The sequence below is a fragment of the Pseudophryne corroboree genome, chromosome 8 (assembly GCF_028390025.1).
Source record: "Pseudophryne corroboree isolate aPseCor3 chromosome 8, aPseCor3.hap2, whole genome shotgun sequence".
NCBI classification, from domain to species: domain Eukaryota; kingdom Metazoa; phylum Chordata; class Amphibia; order Anura; family Myobatrachidae; genus Pseudophryne; species Pseudophryne corroboree.
In genome coordinates, this window is record NC_086451.1 from 213331876 (window position 1) to 213344381 (window position 12506).

The window sequence follows — 12506 nt, forward strand, 5'->3', positions numbered from 1 at the left end:
TGATGAAGCGTGGGTTACACCCGATAGAAAATTGATAATTTCAAAGAAGTTATTGGCTTTATACCCTTTCCCACCAGAGGTTAGGGCGCGCTGGGAAACACCCCCTAGGGTGGATAAGGCGCTCACACGTTTATCAAAGCAAGTGGCGTTGCCGTCTCCTGATACGGCCGCCCTCAAGGATCCAGCAGATAGGAGACTGGAAACTACTCTGAAAAGTATATACACACATACTGGTGTTATACTGCGACCGGCAATAGCCTCAGCCTGGATGTGCAGTGCTGGGGTAGTGTGGTTGGATTCTCTGACTGAAAATATTGATACCCTGGATAGGGACAGTATTTTATTGACTCTAGAGCAATTAAAGGATGCTTTTCTTTATATGCGAGATGCTCAGAGGGATGTTTGTACTCTAGCATCAAGAGTAAGCGCGATGTCCATATCTGCCAGAAGAAGTTTATGGACGCGACAGTGGTCAGGTGATGCGGATTCCAAGAGGCATATGGAAGTATTGCCATACAAAGGGGAGGAATTGTTTGGGGTCGGTCTTTCGGACCTGGTGGCCACGGCAACTGCCGGCAAATCCACTTTTTTACCTCAGACCCCCTCCCAACAGAAAAAGACACCGTCTTTTCAGCCGCAGTCCTTTCGCTCCTATAAAAAGCGACCAAAAGGACAGTCTTATCTGCCGCGAGGCAGAGGAAAGGGTAAGAAAGGGCAGCAAGCAGCCCCTGCCCAGGAACAGAAGCCCGCCCCGGCTTCTACAAAGCCATCAGCATGACGCTGGGGCTTTACAAGCAGACTTAGGAACGGTGGGGGGTCGGCTCAAGATTTTCAGCAATCAATGGGCTCACTCACAAGTGGACCCGTGGGTCCTGCAGATAATATCTCAGGGTTACATGCTGGAGTTCGAAAGGTCTTCGCCGGTTCCTAAAGTCTGCTTTACCAACGTCTCCCTCAGAAAGGACGTTGGTTCTGGAAGCCATTCACAAGCTGTATTTTCAGCAGGTGATAGTCAAGGTACCCCTCCTACAACAGGGAAAGGGGTATTATTCCACACTATTTGTGGTACCGAAACCGGACGGTTCGGTAAGGCCTATTCTAAATCTGAAATCCTTGAACCTGTACATACAGAAATTCAAGTTCAAGATGGAGTCACTCAGAGCAGTGATAGCGAATCTGGAAGAAGGAGACTTCATGGTGTCCTTAGACATAAAAGATGCTTATCTACATGTCCCGATTTACCCCTCACATCAAGGGTATCTCAGGTTCGTGATACAAGACTGTCATTATCAGTTTCAAACGCTGCCGTTTGGTTTGTCCACGGCACCTCGGGTCTTTACCAAGGTAATGACCGAAATGATGGTTCTTCTACGAAGAAAAGGCGTATTAATTATCCCTTACTTGGACGATCTCCTGATAAGGGCAAGGTCCAGAGAACAGCTGGAAGTCGGAGTAGCACTAACCCAAGTAGTGCTTCAACAACACGGGTGGATTCTGAATCTTCCAAAATCTCAATTGACCCCGACGACACGTCTGCTGTTCCTGGGAATGATTCTGGACACTGTTCAGAAAAAGGTGTTTCTCCCGGAGGAGAAAGCAAGGGAGTTATCCGAACTTGTCAGGAACCTCCTAAAACCAGGAACTGTGTCAGTACATCAATGCACAAGAGTCCTGGGAAAGATGGTGGCTTCGTACGAAGCGATTCCATTTGGCAGATTTCATGCACGGACATTTCAATGGGATCTGCTGGACAAATGGTCCGGATCGCATCTGCACATGCATCAGCGGATAACACTGTCACCGAGAACAAGGTTGTCTCTCCTGTGGTGGTTGCAGACTGCCCATCTGTTAGTGGGCCGCAGATTCGGCATACAGGACTGGGTCCTGGTGACTACGGATGCCAGCCTACGAGGTTGGGGAGCAGTCACAAAGGGAAGAAACTTCCAGGGCGTGTGGTCAAACCTGGAGAAGGCTCTTCACATAAATATACTAGAGCTAAGAGCGATATACAATGCCCTAAGCCAAGCAAGACCTCTGCTTCAGGGTCAGCCGGTGTTGATCCAGTCCGACAACATCACGGCAGTCGCCCACGTAAACCGACAAGGCGGCACGAGAAGCAGGAGTGCAATGGCAGAAGCTGCAAGGATTCTGCGCTGGGCGGAGAATCATGTCATAGCACTGTCAGCAGTGTTCATCCCGGGAGTGGACAACTGGGAAGCAGATTTCCTCAGCAGACACGACCTTCACCCGGGAGAGTGGGGACTTCATCCAGAAGTCTTCCACATGATTGTGAACCGTTGGGAAAAACCAAAGGTGGACATGATGGCGTCTCGCCTCAACAAAAAATTGGACAGATATTGCGCCAGGTCAAGAGACCCTCAGGCAATAGCTGTGGACGCTCTGGTAACACCGTGGGTGTACCAGTCAGTGTATGTGTTCCCTCCTCTGCCTCTCATACCAAAGGTACTGAGAATTATACGGAAAAGAGGAGTAAGAACAATACTAGTGGCTCCGGACTGGCCGAGAAGAACTTGGTATCCGGAACTTCAAGAGATGCTCACGGAGGATCCGTGGCCTCTACCTCTAAGAAGGGATCTGCTTCAGCAGGGACCTTGTATGTTCCAAGACTTACCGCGTCTGCGTTTGACGGCATGGCGGTTGAACGCCGGATTCTAAAAGAAAAGGGCATTCCAGAGGAAGTTATTCCTACCTTGATTAAGGCTAGAAAGGAAGTGACCGTACAACATTATCACCGTATTTGGCGAAAATATGTTGAGTGGTGTGAGGCCAAGAAGGCTCCAACGGAAGAATTTCAATTGGGTCGATTCTTACATTTCCTGCAAGCAGGATTGTCTATGGGCCTCAAATTGGGGTCCATTAAAGTTCAAATTTCGGCCTTATCAATTTTCTTCCAGAAAGAATTGGCGTCAGTGCCTGAAGTACAAACTTTTGTAAAAGGTGTACTACATATACAACCCCCAATAGTGCCTCCAGTGGCACCGTGGGATTTGAATGTGGTTTTAAATTTTCTCAAATCTCATTGGTTTGAGCCTTTAAAATCGGTAGATTTAAAATACCTTACATGGAAGGTAACCATGCTATTGGCCCTGGCTTCTGCCAGGAGAGTTTCAGAGTTGGCGGCTTTATCGTACAAAAGCCCATATCTGATTTTCCATTCGGACAGGGCAGAATTGCGGACACGTCCTCAATTTCTCCCCAAGGTGGTTTCGGCTTTTCACTTGAACCAGCCTATTGTGGTGCCTGCGGCTACTAGCGACTTGGAGGACTCCAAGTTACTGGACGTTGTCAGAGCATTGAAAATATATATTTCAAGGACAGCTGGAGTCAGAAAATCTGACTCGTTGTTTATTTTGTATGCACCCAACAAGATGGGTGCTCCTGCGTCTAAACAGACGATTGCACGTTGGATCTGTAGCACAATCCAACTTGCACATTCTGTGGCAGGCGTGCCACAGCCTAAATCTGTAAAGGCCCATTCCACTAGGAAAGTGGGCGCATCTTGGGCGGCTGCCCGAGGGGTCTCGGCATTACAACTTTGCCGAGCAGCTACGTGGTCAGGGGAGAACACGTTTGTAAAATTTTACAAATTTGATACTCTGGCTAAGGAGGACCTGGAGTTCTCTCATTTGGTGCTGCAGAGTCATCCGCACTCTCCCGCCCGTTTGGGAGCTTTGGTATAATCCCCATGGTCCTGACGGAGTCCCCAGCATCCACTAGGACGTTAGAGAAAATAAGTATTTACTTACCGATAATTCTATTTCTCATAGTCCGTAGTGGATGCTGGGCGCCCATCCCAAGTGCGGATTGTCTGCAATACTTGTACATAGTTATTGTTACAAAAATCGGGTTATTATTGTTGTGAGCCATCTTTTTAGAGGCTACTTCGTTTTGTTATCATACTGTTAACTGGGTTCAGATCACAAGTTGTATGGTGTGATTGGTGTGGCTGGTATGAGTCTTACCCAGGATTCAAGATCCTTCCTTATTGTGTACGCTCGTCCGGGCACAGTACCTAACTGAGGCTTGGAGGAGGGTCATAGGGGGAGGAGCCAGTACGCACCATGTGACCTAAAAGCTTTTTTTAGATGTGCCCTGTCTCCTGCGGAGCCCGCTATTCCCCATGGTCCTGACGGAGTCCCCAGCATCCACTACGGACTATGAGAAATAGAATTATCGGTAAGTAAATTCTTATTATTTTATATAATTTTTTTTACTGTTCAGAGCACATGAAAAGTAAAATATAATTCAATATTCTAAGTTTTTCATTTGTCATGTGACACCTTTTGAAACATTGGACTCTTCCCACCTGTCAGTCAAGGGAGGATTTGGCTACCTTGAGTGTATAGAGATCTGTCCGAATCCACTCCTGGAATGACGGGCGGTTTAGTCCATAATTCATGTGGCTACTGAAGCCCCTGCCTCCTGAGAGCTACAGCTTGTAGATCTCGGTGTGGCAGCACTAATTCTATCAGTTCAGATCACAAGAAAAAGGTAAAACGCCATACAGGGGGGGGGGGGGTCATTCCGAGTTGATCACTAGCAGATTTCGGTCGATGCGCAGTGATCAGGCAAAAAAATCGGCACTTCTGCGCATGTGTATGTGGCGCAATGCGCACGATCGTCGTACTATTACAACGAATGATGTAGTTTCACACAGGGTCTAGCGAAGCTTTTCAGTCGCACTGCTGGCCGCAGAGTGATTGACATGAAGGGGGCGTTTCTGGGTGTCAACTGACCATTTTCAGGGAGTGTTCGGAAAAACGCAGGCGTGGCTTGGCAAACGCAGGGCGTGTTCGTGACATCAAAACAGGAACTGAACAGTCTGAAGTGATCGCAAGTGTTGAGTAGGTCTGAAGCTACTCTGAAACTGCACAAAATTATTTTGTAGCCGCTCTGCGATCCTTTACGTTCGCACTTCTGCTAAGCTAAAATACACTTCCAGTGGGAGGCGGCATAGCGTTTGTACGGCTGCTAAAAACTGCTAGCGACTATTGAAATTCGTTAAGGTCTACTCTTAGGTGGTGACCGAGTGTAATCATGTGCCTATGTATGGTGTGCTTTATACTGCTTGATGTAGTTGCCAACAGCAATGCTATAAGTTTTTGTTGTTTTTTTGTCTTGTAACCTAAACAAATAAAATTTCAATAAATATTGTTGAATTAAAAAAAAAAAAAACTGCTAGCGAGCGAACAACTCGGAATGACCACCAGTGATCTGTACTGTGGACGATGAAGGGCGGCTCCTTGTCTGACCAGCATACCAAGTCAAATAAAACCTGTAAATGTCTAACAGTGTCTTTGAAAGCTCATCCCTTCTGTGCTTAGGGCCATCTTAACAGCATTGTAGACCCTGCGGGATTACATGTAAAATAATTAGTAATTTACCCATCTGTGAATAGCAATCATCACTCTGATTGGTGGATAGTTCTAGCCATCCACTAATCAGCATACTGGCAGCAATTCTCTGCCTGTCTTCAGGGAGGAAGAGAATGCTGCCTGGCCACTCTGATTATATGTAATTCATTGGGCAGCATTCTCTACCTGCCTTCCACGAAGCTCTGGAGGCAGATGCTCCCCAACCCAGCCTTCCCTGCTTGAAGGCCCCTAGAATTGTGGGGCTCTGGGCAGCTGTCCAATGTGCCAATACACTAAGATGGCCCTGCTTAATGGTGTGTATCATGTAAAGTGGGTAAATGTACTACCATCCCCTTCACTTACACCCTCACTACTTGTCAGAGATATACCTCTGCTGTAATAGTGGTTTACAGTACAAACCTCTCCACAGAAGTTATGGACAATTTGTAGATGATGTTGATCCTGATGGATCGTGAACTCCAATAGCAGCACCATTTATATGTGTGCATGCTTGCATATGTATGTGTGTATCAGACATAGTGAGAATAAATTAATCATAACCACAAAAAGGTGTTTATTTTGCATACAAAATTGCAGAGCAAAAAATAGATAAATACAAAATTACGCATTTTAGAATAGTATCTAAACCTAATGTTCTGCAAATTTTCACTTTTTCCATTTTTGACACGGAAATGACAACTCAGTGTATAGCATGTTTAAGACTAGCGGTTTAGTTACAGTGTTCAAATGTAAAATGTGCAGAAATGTGGAGGCTGCATCCTAGCTAAGCGCTAACCTGCATTTTTTAAATAAATATACCTACTTACTTGTGCTCTATGTACAACAGGAAAACTTAATTTCCATTGCTTACAGATAAAATGTATTTGCCCTCTATAGCTGTATTTCCTACTTATTCAAATGATGCCACCCCTCCCCAGGTGTATGGGATTAATGGGCCGATTCAGACCCTGACGCTAATGTGCAAAAATAGCTATGAAGCGATTTCTGCACATGCGCGTATGCCGATACGTGCTTTGCAAAATACTAAACTGTGTTCTCTTCAGAACGCAGTTTAAGACCTGGAGGGGGGGCAGGAACGGGGCATCACCGCTGTGCAATGCTCTCGCATGTCTGCGGGAGGGTGGTTGGGGGCTGGATCCGGCATGCGGAACCTCATGTTAAAGAACTTGATCATAGATGTGTGTTTTCTCATACATCTACGATTAAGGGGTATATTCAATACCTGTCGGATCCTTTCCAACGGAAAGGATCCGACAGAACAGTAGTCAATGCCGGACCAAACCTGTTGGTTTGGCCCGTTCCCGACAATGGCAATCCGACTTCCTTTAAAGTTGGATTGACATTGTCTGAAACGGGGCTAAAACCTGTTGGTTTTGGCTGCGCTTCCAACAGTCAACGTGGATTCCGACAATGCATGTGGTTTCCGACAAGTCAGGAATTCATGACTTGTCAGAAATAATCAGCCAGCATTGAATTAGTCGGAACCCCTTCTGACCTAAACCTGTCGGAAGCTGCTGTCTTTTCTGACAAGACGGCAGTTTCCGACAATTGTTGAATACACCCCTAAGTCTGAATAAGGCCCTAAGTACATGGCGCCCGTGCCTTGTTCCCGCGGACACATCCAGTGCACATGCGCAAATCACTTGGAAATAGCCCCAGCTTCCATTTTCTTAGTGATTTGTGCCCACACAGCAGAGCCACCGTCACGGAACTCCGGAGTGGTAAATATAATATATGGGTGCAGTGTGTGTGGTGTGGCACACACTGCACCCATTATAGAAACGCCTATGAATACAGACAACACAGACAAGTGTAAGGTAATGCACTGTGGTAGCAAGAACAAAAATAACAGCTACAAACTGAATGGGGTAACATTAGGGGATACTGTACTGGAAAAAGACTTAGGTGTTCTCATAGATAGCAAACTAAGCAGCAGTTCCCAAAGTAGGATGGCAGCAAAAAAGGCTAATAAGATACTAGCATGCATAAAACGGGGAATTGATGCTAGGGACGAGAGTATTATACTCCCGTTATATAAATCACTTGTGAGGCCACACCTTGAATACTGTGTACAATTCTGGGCACCGTACTACAAAAAGGATATCCTGGAGCTAGAAAAGGTTCAGAGGAGGGCGACTATACTAATTAAGGGCATGGAGACGATGGAATACAAGGAAAGGCTTGAAAGACTAGGCATGTTTACATCGGAAAAGAGGAGACTAAGAGGGGATATGATCAACATCTACAAATATATAAGGGGACAATACACAGAGCTTGCGCGGGACCTGTTTTTGGCCAGATCAACACATAGGACTCATGGACACTCGCTCAGGTTAGAGGAGAGGAGATTCCGCACAATACGTCGTAAAGGTTTTTTCACGGTAAGGACAATATGTGTTTGGAATTCCCTGCCTGAGGGAGTTGTAATGGCGGAATCTGTCAACACCTTTAAGAATGGGTTAGATAAATTCCTAATGGATAAGGATATCCAGGGTTATGGTGCATAGTCATGCACTATAGTTACTACAAAAAGGGATAAAATGCAACGGCTGACATCAGCATCAGTCAAAAATTTTAGACAAATCATCATGCATAGGAGACCACAAATAGGTTGAACTCGATGGACAATTGTCTTTTTTCAACCTCAGATACTATGTTACTATGTTACTATGTTAATAATAAAGCCCTATTTGCCATTTGATAAATGAGCCCCATAGTTCTAGAAATGTAAAGTGGAACAAAACTAGCTTATTAAAGACTTCAGAAAGTAATAGGTTCTATACAGCTTCTCATAATAATTTAATAAGGCCACCAGTTACTTTGTTCCCAGGGTGTGCTATTTTCAAATGTTCCTATTGTGGGACTAATTTGACTTCCCTGAAAATGTGGTCAGACTTTCCCTTCATAGCAAGGACCAGAATTCCTCCTTCTGACCTTTCAATGATCTGAGTAGTGAAATACAGCGTTGAACATATCAAAGCACATTCTGGGTATCCATCTCATACAATATGTCGCACTGCACATGAGCACAGTGTGTGCCAGTGTTTTGAGCTTTGATAGGCGGACCAGGGACAGTCACAAGCTATTGCAGTGCAGTTAGGACTTGGAGATACAAGCTAACCATGTCCCCCTGAGCAGCACACATACTGTATATTTAGGGTTGGAAATAATTCTATTATTTGTGTATTTTAATACAAATAAATTAAGTACAGGGTCCATGGTTGTCATGCAAGGTATAACTGTGCTTGTTGCTTATGTCCATATATATATATATATATATATAGAGAGAGAGAGTGTATATGTACATAATGTATCTTTAAATTTGGGTCTATGAAGATATGGCCACTTGTGATTCACACGGGCAACTCTAAATCTAAGCACTCTCAATGTGAGCAATGTACTAAGAGTACTGTGGCTATTGCCCTTTTATATTGATAAACTAGAATTAAACTACAGTATAAACTTACATTTAATAGACAGGGAAATTGGCATGGCTTATGTAATCCTTATTATGCCCCATTGCTCTTTTAAAAAAAAAATATATATCTATACTTGTATAACAAACTCGGCATACTGTATACCTGGCCATCTCAGTCTCAGCTCCACACTTGGCACCACCCCATCTCTGGCCAGCCCATCTGTTCCCATACTTACATAGCGCCAGTCTGTCCCACCTTCCTCACAGTGGGAGCCATTGGAGTGCATGTCCAGGCTCTCACTTCACGCACACTGAGGAGACTGGACAGACCCTCTACAATTATTATATAAATAGGGTCTTCTTGGAGGAAGTCTCCTTAAAAGAAAACTTTTCATTTCTTGTGTTTTTTAACACTGAATAATTTGCATACGTAAATTAACTTTAAAAAAAAAATAGTCTATGAGAAGAGAAGAAAAAGTAAAATGTGTTTAGAAATACTGTATTGTATATAGCCACTTCTGTTCTTATGTTGCTCTGATTGTTGTTTCTGCACTTGGGTCTAATAAAGCTGCTGTTGAATTCTGTGTCCTTTTTGTAATCCAACCCTCTATAGTAAGTATTATTAGAGTCTATAAAACATAACAGTTCATGTCTGTAAATCTGTTCATAAAGGAAAACAGCTTTTAGTCACATTCCAGTCAGAGGGACTATAGTCTAGGGCAGGGGTGGCCAGACTTTTGGAGTTGGCAATCTACTTTGAAAGCTGAAAAGCTTTTGTGATCTACCTAGGTGGAATAATAGCGCGCCCCCCCAAAAGGGGCGTGGTATAACAAAAGTGGGTGTGGTATAACAAAAGTGGGCGTGATATAACAAAAAGTGGGCGTGGTATAACAAATAAAGGGGACGTAGCTTTGCTGCACAGAGTGTAATGACTGTCTGTCTCGCACAAAATAACACATTGGCCCCCACACAGGTAAAAACCTCAAACACATATGCCCCCACAGTGCCAGATACACATGCCCCTACAGTGCTATGTGCCCACAGTGCCAGATATGACCCCACAGTGCCAGATACAGATATGCCCCCACAGTGCCATGTGCCCACAGTGCCAGATATGACCCCACAGTGCCAGATACAGATATGCCCACAATGCCAGATATGCCCCCACAGTGCCAGATATGACCCCACAGTGCCAGATACAGATATGCCCCCACAGTACCATGTGCCCACAGTGCCAGATATGCCCCACAGTGCCAGATTACAGATATGCCCACAGTGCCATGTGCCCACAGTGCCAGATATGACCCCACATTGCCAGATACAGATATGCCCCCACAGTGCCATGTGCCCACAATGCCAGATATGCCCCCACAGTGCCAGATATATCCCACAGTGCCAGATACAGATATGCCCCCACAGTGCCATGTGCCCACAGTGCTAGATATGCCCCCACAGTGCCAGATTACAGATATGCCCCCACAGTGCCATGTGCCCACAGTGCCAGATATGCCCCCACAGTGCCAGATTACAGATATGCCCCCACAGTGCCATGTGCCCACAGTGCCAGATATGACCCCACAGTGCCAGATTACAGATAAGCCCCCACAGTGCCATGTGCCCACAATGCCAGATATGACCCCACATTGCCAGATATGCCCCCACAGTGCCAGATACAGATATGCCCCCACTGTGCCATGTGCCCACAGTGCCAGATATGACCCCACAGTGCCAGATATGACCCCACAGTGCCAGATGCAGATATGCCCCCACTGTGCCATGTGCCCACAGTGCCAGATATGACCCCACAGTGCCAGATATGCCCCCACAGTGCCAGATACAGATATGCCCCCACTGTGCCATGTGCCCACAGTGCCAGATATGACCCCACAGTGCCAGATATGCCCCCACAGTGCCAGATATGACCCCACATTGCCAGATATGCCCCCACAGTGCCAGATACAGATATACCCCCACTGTGCCATGTGCCCACAGTGCCAGATATGCCCCCACAGTGCCAGATATGACCCCACATTGCCAGATATGCCCCCACAGTGCCAGATACAGATATACCCCCACTGTGCCATGTGCCCACAGTGCCAGATATGCCCCCATATTACTGCTCACCGTGCTGTGTGTGAGTATGCACAACAACAAATAAATTGCAAAACGTTCACACATAAAAAAAAAAAAACCCTGCAAATCGTGTTTCAGAGTGACTCTTGAGTAAGGCTCTTAGGGGTGTATGTACTAAGGGGCCCATGTACTAAGTCCTGGTGAGAGATAAAGTGGATGGAGATAAATTACCAACCAACCAGCTCCTGTCATTTTCTTAAACACAGCCTGTAACATGGCAGTTAGGAGCTGATTGGTTTGTACTTTATCTCCATCCACTTTCGCTCTCTCTCCAAGGCTTTGTACATAATCCCCCTACCATTAAAAGACTAAAAGACCCCCCTTCCCCGCCCCACACACACACACGACCACCACCACCACCTTCCTATTCCAGCTTAATTTTAACAAATCATGCCTGGTTGGGCTTAACTGGAATATATTTTTCTCCTACTTCCTATATAATTGAAGCATCATCCCAGACCACTTTGGGATCTGTATTCACTGTGACAGGGGCCACATGCTCTCTTCCTATGTTATAGAGAGAATCGTCGGGCCTGGCTGGCTAGTACTGTGGCTGATTGTATATCTTGTAGGGGACATGATACATTTTTAATGATGATATATTTACTTTTTACTTGAAATCTCGGTCCTGTCATACAGCTGGGCGGGCATTTGAATTTGCCCAGCTGTGACGTCAGCCCCTGCAGCAAGTGTATGGGTGGTTGGCAGAAGGCCCGTACACACAGCCAGATTCGCCGATATATCTATAGATATATCGTCCTTTAGCTGTGCTGCAGCGCCGACATGATGTTACTGTTAATGATGTTGTTCACAGACATATCGTTTGTATACACCCGACGACCAGCTAGCGTTCGCTCGAACAGCTGATATAGAACACAGTGTGTATCCAGTTCAACAGTGATGTTATTGTTATCAGTACACTACAGAAGTGGTACTGGGGTCTTATCCATATTAGGTTTAGTTTTAGCTAACCTTAATATGCCGAATTTATTTCTTTTTTGAGTTTCTCTAACGTCCTAGTGGATGCTGGGGACTCCGTCAGGACCATGGGGAATAGCGGCTCCGCAGGAGACAGGGCACAAAAGCAAGCTTTTAGGATCACATGGTGTGTACTGGCTCCTCCCCCTATGACCCTCCTCCAAGCCTCAGTTAGGTTTTTGTGCCCGGCCGAGAAGGGTGCAATCTAGGTGGCTCTCTTAAAGAGTTGCTTAGAAAAAGTTTTTAGGTTCTTTATTTTCAGTGAGTCCTGCTGGCAACAGGCTCACTGCATCGAGGGACTTAGGGGAGAGATTTTCAACTCACCTGCGTGCAGGATGGATTGGATTCTTAGGCTACTGGACATAGCTCCAGAGGGAGTCGGAACACAGGGCTCGCCCTGGGGTTCGTCCCGGAGCCGCGCCGCCGACCCCCCTTGCAGATGCTGAAGATGAAGAGGTCCGGAACCAGGCGGCAGAAGACTCTCAGTCTTCATCAGGTAGCGCACAGCACTGCAGCTGTGCGCCATTGTTGTCAGCACACTTCACACAGCTTTCACGGAGGGTGCAGGGCGCTGGGGGGGG

General features: G+C 46.0%; 1 protein-coding gene across 1 annotated transcript in view; it reads left to right on the forward strand.

Moving 5' to 3' along the window:
• AR (androgen receptor) overlaps positions 1-12506 on the forward strand; it is a 755291-nt gene that overhangs the window by 33074 nt on the left and 709711 nt on the right. The window lies entirely within an intron of this gene.